At 50.4% G+C, this 18,552-nt stretch overlaps 1 long non-coding RNA gene across 2 annotated transcripts; it reads right to left on the bottom strand.

The window, feature by feature from the left end:
• Positions 1-2,720: 2,720 nt before the first annotated feature.
• On the bottom strand, positions 2,721-18,552 carry LOC103352378 (uncharacterized). Of its 2 annotated transcripts, XR_016229833.1 has the most exons (4): positions 18,363-18,476; positions 11,708-11,814; positions 4,424-4,538; positions 2,721-3,101 (listed from the first exon to the last, which is right to left on the bottom strand). It is a non-coding gene; the product is annotated as an uncharacterized LOC103352378 (long non-coding RNA). The 2 variants fall into 2 exon arrangements; XR_519854.3 differs by lacking the exon at positions 11,708-11,814 and having other exon boundaries at positions 18,363-18,552.

The following is an 18,552-nucleotide window of genomic DNA, read 5'->3' on the forward strand; positions in this document are numbered from 1 at the left end:
TGTGGGAACAAATACCAGCTGTCTCACTCTTCACAGTGTGGTTTGTCCAATTTACTTAATTTCTCTGAGCTTCCATTTTCGTTTTGTTGAATTGGCTATGTCTTAATTTTTTTGTTTGTTTTTGTTTTTGTTTTTTTGCTGCTGTGATGACAGAATACCACAGCTCGGGAAAATGACAAACGCCGGAGTTGATGTTGCTCCTGTCTCTGGAGGCTGGGAAGTCCAGGGTCACGGGGCTGCCTCTGGTGAGGGCCTTCTTGCTGCTTCGTAACAAGGCGGACGGCAACGCATGCCGAGAAAGGGCTGGAGGGAAGGAGAACAGGGGCCAGACTCGCGCCTGTCAGAAGGAATCTATTTCTTTTGTGAGTAGCCTACTCCCTGGATGAAAGCATTAACCCGCTTGTGAGAATGGCGCCCTCACCACTTACTCACCTCTGACGGATTTTACCCCTTCATGCTGTTACACGGCAGTGAAATTTGCACGAGTTTTGGAGGTGACACTCAAGCCACAGCAGGGGAAAATGATGGTGCCCACCTCCAATGCTGTTTTCAATGGATGGGATAAAACGCAAGATGAACTTAGCCCCGTGAGTCCTCTATAAATGTCTGTTGTTTTGCTCATGCATATTGAGCCTGGACCATGTTTGAAGCCCTTCCATTCATTTGTTAACCCTTCATTATAACACTATAAGGTAGGTACTATTGCATCATATCAATGAGAAAATGGAGGCACAGAGAGGTTGTGTCACGTGCTAAGGTCACACAGCCAGTGTGGCAGAGTTGGAATTCAAACCCAGGGCTTCTGGCTCCAAAGCTGTGCTGCTCACTCCTATTGCTAGTGTGGGGAGGGCTGTACCTCCCATGCAAGCTGCAGGTTCTCCGGGGGTCAGAAAGGCAGTGGAGAATTCTCGGTGCCCCTCTTAGCTGACAGTACAGCAGCTGCCCATGGGGACGCTTGACAGACAGCTGCTGATTCACTTGCTCCTCCCTCCTCCATCCTGATCCAGAGAAGGGGCCAAGGACTTTTCTAGAGAGTTCCTCCTGGCCAGGCCTGACCACCCAAGAGCAAGGACAGGAAGGAAACAGAGAAGGAAAATGTAAGGAGAAGTACAGGTGCGGGAAGGGCCCTGCGAGAGAGTTCACCTGCTAAGAAGGTGGCGGTGGAACAAAGATCCACCCCTCCTCCCCACTGCTGCCCCGGCGAGCCCCAGCTGTACCACCAGCGAGCGGCTCCGAGGACACTGAGCAAGGCGGGCTGGCTCCGCTGATTGTACCGTGATTGTCCCTCGTAGTCAAAGTGACGTCATCCTCTGATTTCCGAAAGCGAAGGAGAGCAACATTAATGATTGCTCGAGTGGGCTTCGGGCGACGCCAGCCGCCCAGGGGCCGCGGGGCTGCCAGCCTGCCACGTGTCAGTGCTGTGAACCAGGGTTTCCTCGCTAACGAGGGTGCCGCAAGTCTTAATTACCCAGAACCAGGGCCTCACCTGGCTGTGTGTCCCCCGGGAGCGCGCTCTGAAGTCAGTGGGAGCTGTGCCTGCAGTTCAGCCCCGTGAAAACTTGCCTGCAAATGTTTGCAAATTACCTTGAGCGCCTCTGAAGGGAGCAGGAGAGGATTATTTATTTTTAGAATGCTGGCATCCCCAGGTCCCTGCCTTGCCTGTCGCCTCCCTCAGTGTGACTCAAACCCCATTCTGAATTGCAGATCTCTTTCCTTCAGGGCTGATGGAGCCCTCCCTGGGGTGGTGCCCTCGGCCAAGCTGCTGGTGATGTCCTGTGGCTCCCACCCCTGACTTGGGGTCTCGGGCAAGGCTGCGCCTTTGCCGTTAGAGGAACTGATGATCTCTCCTATCCTTGCCTGCAGGGAGGCAATCTCCACCCTGCGTGTGGGGGGTGACAAGAGCCCCCACAGTTGCTCTGCCTTCCTTCCTGCCAGGAGTATACGCTCTTGGTGCCCTGACTGGACTCCCGAACCCAGCTCCTGGCTGTTATAATAGCCACCTGCTAACAGCCACGTGGCTCCCTACTCCTGGGACTCACAAGTCTAGGAGGGTTTCTTGTCTGCCTGATGGGGGCACGCACGCACGCACAGGTGCATTCTGGGGGTACGTGCCTACTCTAGGGCTCCACGGGATGGAGCACACCTGAGCCTGCGTGGCTCGTGTTTGCCTCACGCCCTTCCAGTACTCCTGGCCAGAGAACACGCCTTCCAGAAATTGCTTGCCAGGAAGCCCTACTTCAAGCCCCGCCTCCTGGCCACTCAGCCTCGGACGCTCAGCCTCCAAGCATCTCATTGTAAGCAGAACAGGCTTTGAGAGCCACAGCCTGGTCAGTACCTCCCGTTATCCAAGCTCTGGAGCCTGCGTCTTAGACCCACAAGCCTTGGCACCACTTCCACCTGCAGCCTGGTTTTTCCCCCCGGACTGCAAACCCCACCGGCATTCCTAGCAGTCCCCACGCACCTGGCAACTGGGAGAGCGTCAATCATTACTTGTTGATTGGTGAAATTGAACTGATGAATGATTGAACGAGACACTTCATAAATGTTTAATAATAACAGCCAAATTCCAGTTAATAGTACGTCAATATTTGCCTCCTTGTGGTTGATCTAAAGTTCTCCTAAAAAGAAGAATTCGCTGGGAATATATTAAATAATTAAATGCTTTTAACACATCTGTATGTGCTGGCTGGTTAGGGTGCAAAGGATGTAGGAATGGGCTCTGTTGTTTCAGGTTTTCTTTATTTCTTTCTTTGGACCCTTAGCCTGGCAATCAAAGCCTCATCCCCCACTAACACCCCCCCACACCCCATAGCAATCCGCTGTTGAATTTTAAATCCCCTTGCCTTTCCCATGCATGCTCCTAACCAAAACAAAACAAACAAACAAAAAACCAGCAATCCCAAATGCCAGAATAGCTCTGCTCATCTGAGGAAGAAACCCTTGAACATCAGTGAACCGTGCTCAAAAATCTGCCATTTCGCTGCTGACTTTTGAGAAAAGCACCCCCCTGCGAAGCAGTTGCTCTTGACTGCAAACTTGGTGATCGCTGGTTCTCTGTTGGGAACTGGGTGCCTCCGCATTGATTCTCGCGTGACCACCGCCTGAAACACAAGAGGCATTCACTAATTACCAGTGATGGATATGCAAATGGATCAAGGACAAATACTAAAACAGCCCTATCTCCCTTCGCTGCTGCCTCCTCTTGTCCAAAGTCCATAGAAACATCAATCCTCCTGGAATGCTTAGTAATGCATGCATTCTGGAGGAAGCTAATAATTATCTCTCTTTAGCAAGATCAACTTACTGCAGTCTTCCACTGCAGGGACAGGAAAATATTGTGACTTGCTATGCTAAGCAAAACATGGTGGCAGGATAAATTAGGACATTTATAAATTAATAATAATAAAGACACACTGCTATAGCTCCCTTCTACGTGTAATTGATAACATTAACAGAAAACAGCCCTGGTGTTCACAGAAGACTGTGTTATGAATGGTTCATTGAGACACAAAGGGACAAACTCTCTTCCATCGCTTATGTTGTAACAGCTAATATTTATTAGGCACCCGCTGTGCATGACATGACTCTTATCAGGGACAAGGATAATAATAAATTACTACCTGTCAACCACGTGTGCAGTAACTTCATTATGTGACTAGGCAGCACTCTTATTAAGTCTTTGCAATCTATTAAAAGTCTCATTTTGTAACAATGAACCCAGAGGAACAAATTTATGAATTGTGGATCCCCAGTATTAACCTGAAGACTCAGTCTTTAAGAGTGGGGAAAAAAAAGTTCTTAGGAAAAAAATTGCTAATTTCTGCCAAGGAAATTCTAAGAATATAAGTTAGTAAGCCCTACCAGATGCTTCCGGCTGTGCTGTAACAGTGATGAGGCAAATACCTAATTTCACAGGAAAAAATTTATAGACAGACTTCAAAGCAGACAGAGGCCAGAAACTTTCCCTACCAGGTTCTCAATCAAATGGTGTAATCGACCACAATGTCCTCTCACATGTGAGATCTCCTGTGAACTCTGGATCTGATCAGTATCGTATGTATCATCCTCACTGGCAGATGCAGACGTAACCCACCCACTCTGTTCCCTACATTAATTTGCTTAGTGAATGTACTGGATTGCTTGCAAAGCTGGCCATAACAAATCCTCATAACTATGCATGCACCTTTTTTTAAATGTGACTTTGCACTGCCTCTTGTCAAGAGTGGACCCTATTCTTCTTTGCTTGGAGTAGAGGAAGGATTTGTAACTTGATTTGACCAAAGTAATACCATGGAAGTGATGTTTTTGGCAACTTCCAAGCCTGGGTCTTAAGAGGCCTTGCAGCTCCCACTTTCACCTTCGTAGAGCACAGGGCCTCAAGGTAAGGAAGCCCAGGCTAACCACCTTAAAGATGGGAACTCACGTGGAAAGAGAAGCTGAGCCAAAAGCCGGTACCCATTGCTTTTCATGTGAGGTCATCTTGAACCATCGAGTTCCGGTGTGTTGCCAGTGACAGTAGCTACAGACTCTGGAAGAGACTAAGCAGAAGAACCACCGAGTTGAGCCCAGCCTGGTTGCTGAACCTCAGAATCATGAGCAAATGAAATAGTTTCCTTTGGAACCACTCCCATTTGGAGCAGTTTGTTGCAAAGTCATAGATAACTAGCCAACGAACAGTGTGATAGGCACTTCAGAATGCTGAGCAGTACTTTCAAGGAGTCATCCTACTCTAACTCCTACAAAACACCAGCCTCCAGGCTGAGGTTAACTCATGGAGCTAAGGAATTTCTTCTCATTTCTTCCCCATCGTGTCTCCAAACAATTCACAATGCGACTGAACTGTTCAACCTTCCTTTGCCAAAGGAGTAATAAAAACGGAAGACTCTAAAGGGTTTGTTCAATGGTTAACTGAGAGTTTGCTGACAGTGAGGTGAGACGAAAGGCAGCTCGGGTGTCTTCCTCTCCCCAGGAGGCACTGCCAGTCCTGCCACGGCTGCAGGACTCTTGCCAAGACCTGGGTCACCTATCATTCGATTCTTCAGGGAAGCAGAACCAACAGGGTGTATATAGAATCCACAGGGGTTGGCGGATTCCAGAATCCACAGATACGCAAGTCCTTTGTATAAACGGGATAGTATTTGCACAGAACCTATGCTTTACATCTTCGCTAAATTATGTGTAATACCCAATACAGTTGAGTTGCTGTGTAGTTACACTGTACTGTTTAGGGACGGATGACAAGAGAGAAGTCTGTACGTGCCCAACAGAGTCCCTGGATTCTGGAATCATTGACTTTCCATGTGTAGCTGGCTGAATCTGCAGGTGCAAATCCTTGAAGATGGAGAAGCAGCCATATACATAATCTGCAGCGTTGGCTGGCAGGCTGAAAAGCTAGGCAAGGGTTTCAGTTCGAAGCCAACGGCGGTCTACTGGCAGAAGTCAGGGAAGTCAGTGTGGATGGGGTCCATCCTGTGTTACGGGGGTGGGGAGTTAATTTGCTTCACTCAAAGTCTGCTGATCCATGTGACAATCTCATCTGAAAAATACCTACACAGAAATACCTAGAATAACGTTCAACCAAGGCCAAGTTGACACACACAACCACCACAGATGGTGTTGTGAGTGGAGTTACAGCACTCACCACCGCCACCACCACTGCCACCTCGGAAAATATGCCAAAGTCCTAAATGCTGGTACTGCAGAATGAGACCTGACTTGGAGGTGGGGTCTTCAGTAGAAGTAATCAAGCTAAGATGGGCTTCGCAGAGTGCTGTCTGTGTAAGAGGAGGTATTTGAATCCAGAGACACAGAAGCAGAGGCGAGACCATGTGAAAACACACAGAGGAGACAGCTATGGGACGGGAGGTGCCAAGGACTGCCAGGTAACACAGAGGCAGGCTGCTGACACCTTGGCTTTGAACTTCCAGCCTCCAAGTCTATGCGATAATGGACTTGTTCTAAACCACCCAGATTTAGCGACTTTGTTCTTGCGATGGCTCTAGGAGACAAGGGTGGGTGGACGACGGGGACCCTTGTTTCCCAGTCTGAGAGGAGACCGCAGTCACCTGCACCCTTCGATGGGACCTCCTCCCCTCAGGTCCCCACAACACAGGCCTTCAAGAAGCCCGGGAGTTGAGCCAGAAGTGAGTCTGCAACGCTTCCGATTCCTCCCAAAGAGGCGGAGATGCTTCCCGGGTTTCTGTTCACCCGCCCGGGTGAGTTCGGGGTTCTTGGCTGACTCTTAGGGAACCCCAGCCCAGACATCTGTGGCAGGGATTTAGCAATGTCCAGCTCATGCCTGCCAGTCCTGCATCCCATATGACAGCTCTCCCTATCAGAGAGCCCAGAAGAGCACCCCAGCGGCAGCCACTCTGAGCTCCTACAAGGAGCCCGGGGCTTTGGAGCCAGGCAAGTGTGGGTCGGTTGTTGCTCTGCCGCAGTTACCTGGTGACAATGCGGCTGTCTTGTCAGTGACTGCCGGGCACTTCAGAGACATCATCTCCTGTTGTAGAGATAGAAGCCTGACATTCAGAGGTTAACCAACTTCTCCGAAGTCACAGAACCAGCCACGATCCCAATCCAGGCAGTCTGACCTCCAAGCCCAAAGCCCCAGTTCGTAACTCACTAGACCTGACAAAGACATTTTAGGGACACTGAGACTCAGGTTAGACCCCTATCCTTAAGCCAATCAGCAGGCCAGAGGCACACCCTGGCTGATGCTATTAAAGGAATCCAAGCCAGCAAGATTGGAGCCTTGCCCTGGAGGTGTTGACAGTGGAGTTGAGAGGAGGACACCTACTTGGGGATCATTCATGACTGCAATCACCCCCTGCTTTGAGAGTATGGGAAGTTCAAGTTTAGCCACAGGGAACGCGGTAGCTGCTGAGGACTTCACAGCCTGTAACGACTTGGCAGTTGGCTCTCTCGGCTCTCCCAGCCTCACACGCGTTGGAAACTAAAGAAGTTGGGCCATTGCTTAAAATGCTAGGCGGCAGGTCAGAGTTGTAGCTAATCACTACCCCAGGCAAAGCACTGATGAATTCAGATTGTCTTTCTCCTCCTCTCCGGCTCTCCTCCCTACCTGGCTCGCAGGACTGGCTGGGATGCGGGCTGCTCAGATGAAAGTGCTGTCACGGTCAGCAGGCAAATGCTGTGCGTGCCTTCGCTGTGTTATTGAGACAGCACGTCGAGACATGGCTTCAACATTCACCACAAAAGAGAGACCCTGAGACCCGTATCCTGGAAACAGAATGGCCGTGGAATATAAAGAACTGGAGACGCCCCAGCACTAGCTGCTGGCTGCCTCCAGGCACCTTCCTGTCCAAACATCCTGGGCAAACAGTGAGGCCCTGGAAAGTCACAGGGACCAGAGTGTGTTCCCAGGGGAGAGTGGCTTTCCAGGGTAGGTGCTTGTGTCAGGCACACTGGGAGCTGGCAGCCCTAATAGCCTTGGGGAGCTGTGGTTAAGGGGTCTGCACCTGCTAGGTGTGGTGGGTGGGACTCTCTGGCTGCAGAGGCTTGTCCTAGGGGCGTGGCTGCAACTTTGGGTGAGATTCAAATAAGCACAGGCTCCAGGAGCCGTGACCTTGGCTGACTGCACTTGTTCCGAGGCTGCCGGCACAGATTTCCACTCAAAACCACAGACATTTGCTATCTGGCAGGTCTGGAGCCCAGAATTCCAGGTGTCAGCAGGGCTGGTTCCTCCTGATGCTCTAGGGAGAATGTCTCCCCGGCCTTTTCTCTTCCGGCTTCTGAAGGCTGGCATCCTTGGCTGGTAGGAGTCTCATTCCATCCCTGCCTGTCTTTATGTGGCTTTCATGGAGCATCTTGCTGTCTACTCTGCCCCCTTTTCTCAAAAAAAAAAAAAAAAAAAGTTTATTTATTTATTGGAAAGGCAGAATGACAGAGAGGGAGCGAGAGAGAGATGGTCCATCTGCTGATTTACTCTCCAAATGCCCCACAACAGCTGGGGCTGGACCAGGCTGAAGCCAGGAGCTAGGAACTCCATCCGGGTCTCCCACAGGGCTGGCAGGAACCCAAGCACCTGGACCTTGTGTGCTGCCTTCCAGGTGCATTAGCAGAAAGCTGGATTAGGAGGAGCACCAAGTAGCTGGGACCTGAACCAGCACTCTGATATGGGATTGTTGCCGGAGAAGCAGAGGGTCCTTGTCTTTGTGCAAGAAAGAATTCAGGTGTGACACAGAGAGCAGTGGAAAGCAACATAGCAATGTTTATTAGGGTAGGGACATCCATAAGAACAGATGGGCTCCTCTCCAGACAGGACCTGAGAGAGAGTGCGTAGCGCACATTTAGGCTGGGGTTTTTAAGGGAATGGGTCTTCTCCTTCTTCTCCTCCTAGAACAAAGGACTTGTTGGGTATAAATACAAAAAATTCCTTTCTGAGTTTTCCCCCTGAAGTTATCAGACAGGGGAAGCCTGGCTGGTGTGGCCCCACCTTAGAGGAAGGATGGTTATCAGGTAGAAGGGGCAGGACCCCCTGAAAGATCATCAGGATCCGGGCAGGAAGTTTGAAGTGCAGATCCTGGGCTGCACCTGGAAGGTTATCTGGATGACTTTGAGATGCAGATGCTGGACTGTTGTAGATGTCAATGCCTTAGGCCTTTGTCACACACACACACAAGCTCATTTCTGACTTCCTGCCTAACACGATATGGGCACTGCAAGTGGCCTGCTGCAATAGAATGCCCACCCCTATTTTAGAGTTCTTTATGCAACATTTATTTCATCACATTGATCCTTCAAAGGTTAAAAAGTACCAAATGCTTTTTAAGTTAATCTAGTTGAATCAGTCAGAAATTATTTTCAAGGGGCCAGCGCTGTGGTTCAGAGAGTTAAAACTCTGGTTTACAGCACTGGCATCCCGTATGGGCACCAGTTCAAGTCCCGGCTGTTCCACTTCTGATCCAGCTCCCTGCTAATGCACCTGGGAAAGCAATGGAAGATGGCCCAAGTGCTTGGGCTCCTGAACTCGCATAGGAGACCTAGCAGAAACTCCTGACTCCTGGTTTTGGCCTGGTCCAGCCCCGGTCGTTATGGCCATTTGGGGAGTGAACCAGTAGATGGAAGACCTGTCTCTCTGTCTCTACCTGTCTCTGTAACTCTGCCTTTCAAATAAATTGAAAAAAAAAAAAAAAAGAAATGGTTTAAAGCTGTAGTAAGAGAACCCCCATTCATACACTGTAGCTTACATAATGTTCTATCATATCGGCTTCAGGCGGGACTTGATCTAAGGATCAAATAAAGCCGTCCAGCCCCTTTCTGTATTTCTTGCATTGGTCTTTATCATGTGTCCATGATGAGGCTGGAATCTGACCAACCTAGCAACCCCAAGAGAAAGCAATGCCTTTTCTGATTGCAGCATCAAAAAAGACCCAAGAGAGGATTGCTTCACTTGGATCATATGCCTATCCCAGGATAGTCACTACAGCCAGGAGCACAGGGTACCTGCGTTGGCCAGCTCTGGGTCATGTCAACGGGACAAGGCGGAATCAGGCTTCTGTGGAATGGGTTCCCGACAGAAAAGAGGGGTTCTATTTCAGAAAGAGATTTAAGCAAGAAATGTCGCTGCCCTTCAAACTGCCCACAACACTCAGGATGAACATGGCTAGCAACAATCAGGTTTCTGGAAGAGTTCTGGAATTTTCGAGAAGACAAAAAGAAGCCCTGGCTTACAAACAGGAACCTGCAGTTCCAATACCAAACAGCCTTGGTCCGGGTAGCTGCAGGGGAGGGGCTGATGGGAGGGGCACGGTAACACTGGGAGGTCCGGGAGGGAAGACTGGGGCGTGGTTAAGTAGGGTAACCCTTTGTGCACACACCCAGGTCCCTACAGGGGAAAGTGGGGTGGGGGAGGGAGTTCCGAAACAGGAACACTGGCGTCCCCAGGGCTGCTGCACTGGGAAGGAGATTCCTGCTCACATCCACGTAGGCTCACTGCAGAGCAGTTTTTAACTAGTTAGTTTTCTACTAGGGTTTTAAAGAAAATACCCCATAACTCTGGTTTAATTTCCCCGGAGGAGGCAGCTTTGAAATAACTACCAAATCTTTTTTTTTTTTTTCCCTCTTTTTGCTACTCTAAGCAAACTGGGAAAAATTTTCCCCTGAGGGACAATAGTCCACTCGTTCATGCAATAATCATTTTAATGCAATTTGCTGCTGCTTCATTTTAAAACCTTCTAACAACGTTTGTATACGGCCCTCTCCATTCTATATTGGTACGTTCCCTTCCCCCATGAGTAAGACCTGGTTAAGTTGTTCATGTCCAGGTTCACGGTTTGGGGGGAAAATCCAACCTAACTGCATGGCCAGGCATAAAATTGAATGAGGCGGGACCGGCGCTGTGGCACAGTAGGTTAATCTTCCGGCTGTGGTGCCGGCATCCCATATGGTCTCCAATTCTACTCCTGGCTATTCCTCTTCCAATCCAGCTCTCTGCTGTGGCCTGGGAAAGTAGTAGAAGATGGCCCAAGTCCTTGGGCCCCTGCACCCACATGGGAGACTAGGCAGAAGCTCCTGGCTCCTGGCTTTGGATTGGTGGTGTTAGGTAGGAAGTCAGATATGATCTTATGTGTGTGTGACAAAGGCCTAAAGAGAAGACGTCTATGTCCAGCATATACATCTCAAAGTCATCCCGATAACCTTATCTACATCCTGCCCTGTCCCTCCTACCCGATATCCTGCCAGTGGGGAACCCTGCCAGGTGGGGGTCCCGCCCCTTCTGCCTGATAACCTTCTAGGTGCAGCCCAGCATCTGCATTTCAAAATGATCCTGATCTTCCAGGGGGTCCTGCCTGTCCTTCCTCTAACCAGGCCTCCTCCTGTCTGACAACTTCAGTGGGGAAACTCAGATAGGGGTTTTTAGTATTTACATCCATAAAGTCTTTTGTTTCAGGAGGAGATGTGTGAAGACAAAGACCCATCTCCTTAACACACACAAACACACACACACACACACCCGCCCCGCCTCAACCGGACTGTACGCTCAGCCCTTTGCCTCTCTGCTGAGCCGCCTGCCTGGCCTGGCCTGGCCTGGCCTGCCTGGTCAGGTGTACTCTCTCCACTCAACCATGTAACCCCGCTCCCCCCACTCTGAGAGACTGGGCACTCTCTCTCTCAGGTTCTGTCTGGAGAGGTGCCCATCCGTTCTTACGGATGTCCCTTCCCTAATAAACCTTGCTATTTTACTTTCCACTACTCTCTGTCTCACGCCTGAATTCTTTCTTGCACAAAGACAAGAACCCTGCCATCCACCAGTAACAGTGTAGCTCCGGCCATTGCGGCCATTTGGGGAGTGAACCATCAGACAGAAGACCTTTCTCTCTGTTTCTCCCTCTCACTGTCTGTAACTCTACCTCTCAAATAAATACATGAAAAATCTTAAAAAAAAAAAAGTGAACGAGGCACTGATGAATTTCTCTAATGTGTGTACGAAGCTTGACAAGTGAGCTGGTATTCTCAGTTCATCATCACAGAACTCATTGGTACATGAAAACTTGAAAGTCCAACACATGAGGACTCGCTCCAGTGCCACAAATAGACTTGAATGCAAATCATCTGACCCAAGCAAAAATAGTTGACATTTGCTGTTCCAAGCCCTGCATGCGGTGTCCTGTTGAATCTCTTCAAACACACCTGTGAGCTAGGTCAGGCATACTGTCCCCATTTCACAGATAAAATCAAGGCTTACAGGCTGACGTAAGTGGGTAAGACACAAATCCAGATCTGTCTTCCAGAAGAGCTGCTTCTCATCATGGAGCTCCTTCCCAGGCCTCACTTGGCTCCGAGCGTGGCAATCTGGTGCAGGGGAGAAATGGGCACTGGACCACAGAGGCTCAGCTGGACCGCAAGCTGGTGCCACTGAGCGAGCGGAGAGCAGTCTACGCAAGCGCCCTGGCTGAGAGGCCTTCGCCTGCCGTGCCAGCTCTGTGGATGAGCTCCGTAGTCCCAGGTCTTGGCGGTGCACGAGTGCTGAGGCAGCCTGGGTGGAAGCCGGAATGCTGAGCTGAAGGTCCCAGCTGACAACATGCCAGGGTGAGCTGTTGCCAGCCAGCCGCCCCCGCTGGAACTTGAGGACCCCGATGCTCACAAAGGCACTGCAGACAGAAAGGAATCTGGCAGGCAGCGAGGTGCCAGGAAGCGCAATCATCCACCACAGCCAATAATCACGAAGGCGGCGCATGGCTGCGGACCCACGCAGGTGTGGGTGTGTGGCGGGGCCCCGGGGGCACGGCCACGCACCGCAATTGTTTTAGCAGGGCATCTCTGGCATCTCCCAGCAGTCCCAAACACTCTCTTCCCATCTCCTCCAGGCGACAAAATTCGCGCGTACAAATTAATCAAAATCCTAACCAGGAATGAGAAAGAAAAGGGAAAAAAAAAAAAAAAAAAAAACAAAACACAAAAGCCCTCCGTTAATTAAAATCTCATAAGATGCCAATGGTAACAGTGTGCTGGTGCTTCCTTCCAGGGCTAATCCCCTGGGAAGACCAGACACCAGCGGCCAGCTGAGGGATCACAGGTGCTATGGTTAGGCACTGCGAGCATGTGGCTGTGACAATTGCAATAAGGATGATTTTTAATCCTCTGGAAATCCCTGGCTTTGAAGGCGACTAAATAATTGATGAGAAAGCAAGGCTTTCCCTTCCTTCTCAAGAGAGGGGTCATTTCCAAGGAGCTCCCTCCCTGCAACACTGACTCTCAAATGCCCGAACAGCCTAAGAAATGAGAACCGACAGTCACCCAGTAAATGTTTATTGAGCACCTACTGTGTGCCAAGTGCTCTGGAAGGTGCTGGAGACACAACAGAGAGACGCACAAAGTTCCTGCACTCGTGCAAGGTGCAAGGGACAACAATTCGCATGTCAGTTGGTGCATTCAGGGTGGGAGTAGATGAATAGAGAATGGAAGTGAGGTGAGGACTTCTTTAGACCTTGTGGGGAGGGACAGCGCTCTGAGGCGGTGCCACTTACACAGGGACTTAAGTAGCAACTGGAGCCAGGCCCAGAGCACAGAGGACTTCACACAGCACAGAGGAAGCTGCAAGTGCAAAGACCCAGAGGCCGGGTCAAACCTAATGCGTTCAAGAACGAGCAGGAAACTTGTGTGGTGGGAGCCGCCCACGTGGGAGAATCAAGGGAAAGGCAGCGAGAGAGATCCGTTAGGATAATTTCCTTGATGGAACCTTCTAGGGCACAGAAGATGTTTCGTGTGAAAAGCAAAAATCACAACAAATCGCGGTTTTGCAGCTCTTGGTTGGCTTTATCGCAATCAGAACCAACACTTGTTCAGAATGGTTCACCTGGTGGCCAATGGGCAGACTGTACTTATAGCCAGAGAAAAGGAAGTGCTGTAAGGGAAACAGGTGAGGGACAGGGGCAGCCTGATTGGCTATAACTTGTGTCTGTCTTATTTGAGCACAGTTTGAACAGTTGGCCACTTGTGGTTGGCTGAGACTCAGCTATACGTGCTACAAGAGTAGCTAAAAATCTGTTTACGCGTCAAGTTAGGTTACAGTTTGCTATGTACAGAGAAATCTTGAAGTCAAGCTTAATTCAATTTAACACAAGATGTTATTCAAAATAATTGGGAAGGTTTTGGGGGTGCGTCAGCTGGGGGTCAAGCACTCTGACTTCAATTTCCACAAGTTCTCCATGACTGTGATATGGAGTAGGGTTATGGGGATGGTACGTGGGAAACAGAGTAGACAAAAATATTCAGTAGGCTTGGTGGTCCATAAAAGATAATATTGCAGGGCAGGTGTTATGGTGTCACAGGTTAAGCTTAGGATGCCCACATCCCACACAGGAAGGTCAGTTCCAGTCTTGGCTAATCCCCTTTGATCGAGCTCCCCGCTAATGTTCCTGGGATGAGGGCCCAAGCAGCTGAGTTTCCCACATCCATGTGGGAAACCCAAGTGCAGTTCCTGGCTCCTGGTTTCAGCCTAGCCCAGCTCTGACTATTGCAGCCATTTGGCGAGTGAACCAGCAGATAGAACCATCTTTCTCTTTGTCTTTCAAATAAATAAATTCATTTTTTAAAAAGATACAATTGCATTTGGTGTAGACCTAGTGACTTTTTTTTTTAATTTTTTTTTTTTTTTTTTTTTTGGACAGGCAGAGTGGACAGTGAGAGAGACAGAGAGAAAGGTCTTCCTTTGCCGTTGGTTCACCCTCCAATGGCCACCGCGGCCGGCGTTCTGCGGCTGGTGCATTGCGCTGATCCGAAGGCAGGAGCCAGGTGCTTCTCCTGGTCTCCCATGGGGTGCAGGGCCCAAGCACTTGGGCCATCCTCCACTGCCTTCCCGGGCCACAGCAGAGAGCTGGCCTGGAAGAGGGGCAACCGGGACAGAATCCGGTGCCCCGACCGGGAATAGAACCCGGTGTGCAGGCGCCGCTAGGCGGAGGATTAGCCTAGTGAGCCGCGGTGCCGGCCTAGGAGCCAGGTATTTATCCTGATCTCCCATGGGGTGCAGGGCCCAAGTACTTGGGCCATCCTCCACTGCACTCCCTGGCCACAGCAGAGAGCTGGCCTGGAAGAGGGGCAACCGGGACAGAATCCGGCACCCCAACCGGGACTAGAACCTGGTGTGCCGGCGCCGCAAGGCAGAGGATTAGCCTAGTGAGCCGCGGCGCCAGCCGACCTAGTGACTTTTCATTAGATTTACATTTGTTTCTTTGAGAGGCAGAGTGACTGGGCCATCATCCGCTGCTTTCCCAGGTGCATTAGCAGGGAGCTAGATCAGAGTGGAGTAGCTAGGACTCCAGCCTGTGCTCACATGAGGGACACTGGCTCTGCAGGTGGCTACTTACCTTGTCACATGGAGTGGCATAACTGTGCCCTTGAGGCACTGAAGACACACGTGCCCGGTAATACCCACATGTGTGGCCACCATTCACAGAGGATGTCTTTCAGGAGTGGGCTGGATGTGGTCTGGAAATGGTCCTCTGAGCATGGGGACCACGGGGGAGGGGCAAAAGAAAAAGTCCATGCTCCCATTGTATTCACTGAGCGTTCACATGCCCATCGAGAACTGCTGCTATTTTTCACACCTTTGGCCCACGGATGCCCTTACATTCATTAAGACACTGAAGTCTAAGAGATTGTTTAACATAAAACACTGAGTTGCATTTGCCACCTCCTTGGTGGGAGAGGATCCATTTGTCTTAGTGTCTCCTTCTGCACAGAGACAGGTGCACATAGATCGCTACTCCCCGAGTAAAACCAGAATCTTTTAAAACCAGGATCTTGCTGAGCAGGAGATGTGCTTATTCTGGGCGGTAAGTAAATCTCCATTCACTTCTAGCTGGAAGGAAGCAGACCAGGAATTCCGAGTTGGAGGTGCCTGGCCTGGGTAGATGTGCTACAGCATGAACTGTAAGCCTCTATCATTTACCTTGGCAGATAGCAAATTGGAATTTTGGAGGAAAGTCTTGCATCAGGCACTCCAGCCCAATAAATATCCCGACTCCTTGTTGAGTCCACACACTCTGCATTCCCAGAGCAGGCTGCTCGGGGCTGCGTGGCACAGGGACTCTGGGGCCCGCTGGAGCCATAGCTGACAACTCCCTGCTCCCTCTCTGCACTACATCCCTTTTTCTTCCTCTTCTCTTCCACTCAGTGGCACTTTGGTGACGCCAGCCCAGAGTGTCACCTGTGAGCACATTTCTTGAGCACCTGCTATGGATTGAACATGTGCTCCTGGTCCACACATCTATAGGTTGAAGGTCTAATACCCACAGTGTTAGGAGGTTGGGCCTTCTACAGGTGATGAGGTTTTGAGGGTATGGTCCTCACCTTATAGGAAGAAACACCAGAGAGCACTGCCCCACCCCTTTTACTAGCAGGTGAGGATGCAATGGGAAGACAGCCATCTGCAAACCAGCAAGAGCACCCTCACCAGAAGCAGGATTTGCCTTAACCTTGATCTTGGACTTGCCGGCCTCTGGCACAGTAAGAAATTAATGTTCATTGTTGAAGGCACTCAATCTATGAGTTTGTTACAGTAGGTCAATCCCATGGGGACAGTGCCAATGCTATGAGGTGGTGGAAGAGAGAATGAGACTACAGACTTCAAAATGGGTTCAAATCCACCACAGTGATGTGACTTTGAGCAAGGTCTCATTTTTCTGGTCTGTGAAATGGGAACAATGTCTATCTTGTCAGGCTAAAGATTAGATGAGATCGAGCATTCAATGGGATGAGCCGAAGCACACGGTGGAGGAACTCCATAAAAATTTGTTGTTATTGGGGGTGTCACACTGAAAATATTGGATTCAGTAAGATATAATGCCCCCAAGGATTTGAAATCTAGTTTGTAAAATAAAGAAAACCTTAATTCATTGTAATATAAAGCAAAAGATGGCTGACACTATAACCAGTGCATGGGAAAAGCACTGTGCAAACTGTTAGAGATGGAAGAGAGCCATACAGCCTCTCCTGGGCTTCTGCTGAAAGTGTGGCTCTCCTCTCCTTGACGCCGCTCTGGTCCTGAGACCAGCTTGGCTAATAGAACGCATCGAGATGACTCTGGGTGCTTCCACGGGTAACCCATCAGAAACCCTGCAGCTTCCTCCTGATTCTGGGAGGTGTCACCTGTGGGTGCTGCTGTGGACACCCCAGGTCAGCAGCTACTGTCAGCTGTAGGAGCGAGCCCAGTGGGATGACCCAGTGCATAACCCTGACAGCATCAGTTTTCTCAACACTCAGCCACACCTTGGCTTGCACGAGAATGCCCCAGTCAACTCCCAGCACTGCAAGAAATCATAGGAAGTGAGAGGTGGTCAGGTGCACAGTCACACACAATCCAAATAGGAGTTAGGAGAGAGGAGTTCATTTCACGTCAAGTGGCCGTGGAAGGGTTCCTAGCAGAAGTGGGATCTTCTTCCAAGTGAACATCCTTGGAAGGCACAGTGAAATCCTGAGCCCTTCCCAAGGCTCATGAAGCCCACAGCTTGGGCTCTTGCCACGGCCACCTCGCTGACCCGATGTCCTTTCTCGGGCTCCCTGGCTCACTCCCCTCCAGCCACGTGGAACTCCTTGCTGCTCTGTGAGGAGCAAGCACAATTCAAGCTTTGCACTTGTAGGTCCCCTTCTTTCCACTCAGGTCTCTCTGCCTTAAAAGCGGTCGCCCCCTCTACCCTACACCTCCCTGGCCTGCTCGACTCTCCTTCCCAGCATTGATTCCTTCTAGAATTGCCTTTATTTTGAAACTCTACTTGTCACTTGCCTCCCCAGCTAAAATGTCAGCTCCGTGATGGCAAAGACTTTGTCTAAGGCTTGCAGAGGTTCCTGGCATATATGAGTGTTCAGTGAAGAGGGGCAGGAATCTGCAAATGAACAAACGAATCCCAGGAAGCCAGTCCTAGGGCTTAAGGTATCTTGTTACCTCTCAGCTGCAGGAATTTGCGGATCTTCACTTAATTCTCCTCCACTGTTCTCTGCTGCCTGCTATTCCCAGGCAACTCCCGCCCCACTCACCGTCTAAGAGTATTTCTCTCTCGGCTTCTACTGACTCATCACCTGGGCTCTCCCACAGCCCACCTCCTGCCATTACTGTGCACCTGCCCGGCTGCTACACCTCCAGCCCAACTCCTGATCCTCTGACTTTCCGGGTTCAAATTCTGCAGGCAGAGTCCTGGATTGGGTCAGCCTGTTGTCCACGCAGGCAGATGTATTGACCGTCCATTGTGCTCTGGGTCAGAGGTGAACACAGGCCCAAAACTTGGCAACCTAGACCACCTTTCCATGCAGCAGAGATGCATGAATGTGGCAGGTGCCTTTCATTGACTGGTGACCATGGCCCAAGGGCCCTGCTGAGAAATTTACACTTTAGGGAAACACTCGGGGCTACTGAGCAGGGCAGTGCTGGGCCAGACCTGTGTGTGCAGAAGAAAGCTTCAACGACCACACGAAGGAGACGGTTCAGTGGTGGTGGAGGGTGGTGTGTGCAAGGCCAGCCAGGAAGCCTCGGCCATGCGGATGAGACTACAAAGCCGGCCAGGGTCCGTGCTGGTGAGGAGGGGCAGGAGCAAGCGGTGTGGAGCCCGAGGTTGTCCGGCAGGCATGTAACCCTGACTCCAGCAGAAGGCCTGCTCTTCTGCACACTCCGGAAGTCGGGAGGGCTTGCGTTAAACTACAGGGTGCCTAGCACGGCAAGAGATAAGCCAAAGCCGACTTTTGGGGACACATCTTACTTGGAAAGTGGAGACCAAAGAAGAAACACCGGATAAGTGATCTGACCCAGAAATACTGGAACAAATGAAGGGAAAGAGAGAGAGAGAGACAGACAGACAGACAGACAGTCACAGCACCTCATAAACACACGGAAGCATTTCCGCACTTACTTATTCTCAACAGCACGGGACCGGAGGATGCTACAGGAGATCCTACTCTGCTCCAGACTTCAAGCATTCGACCACAGATAGCACCAACACTTCCCTGGGAATCCACACTGTGCTATAAATACCTCTGCTGGACTGCAGTGCTACAATTAGTAGAGCCTCTGTTCCAGGAAAGTCTCGTCACCATTTGCTT

This window comes from Oryctolagus cuniculus, chromosome 2 (genome assembly GCF_051225735.1).
Source record: "Oryctolagus cuniculus isolate XC-2025 breed Fujian yellow rabbit chromosome 2, ASM5122573v1, whole genome shotgun sequence".
NCBI classification, from domain to species: domain Eukaryota; kingdom Metazoa; phylum Chordata; class Mammalia; order Lagomorpha; family Leporidae; genus Oryctolagus; species Oryctolagus cuniculus.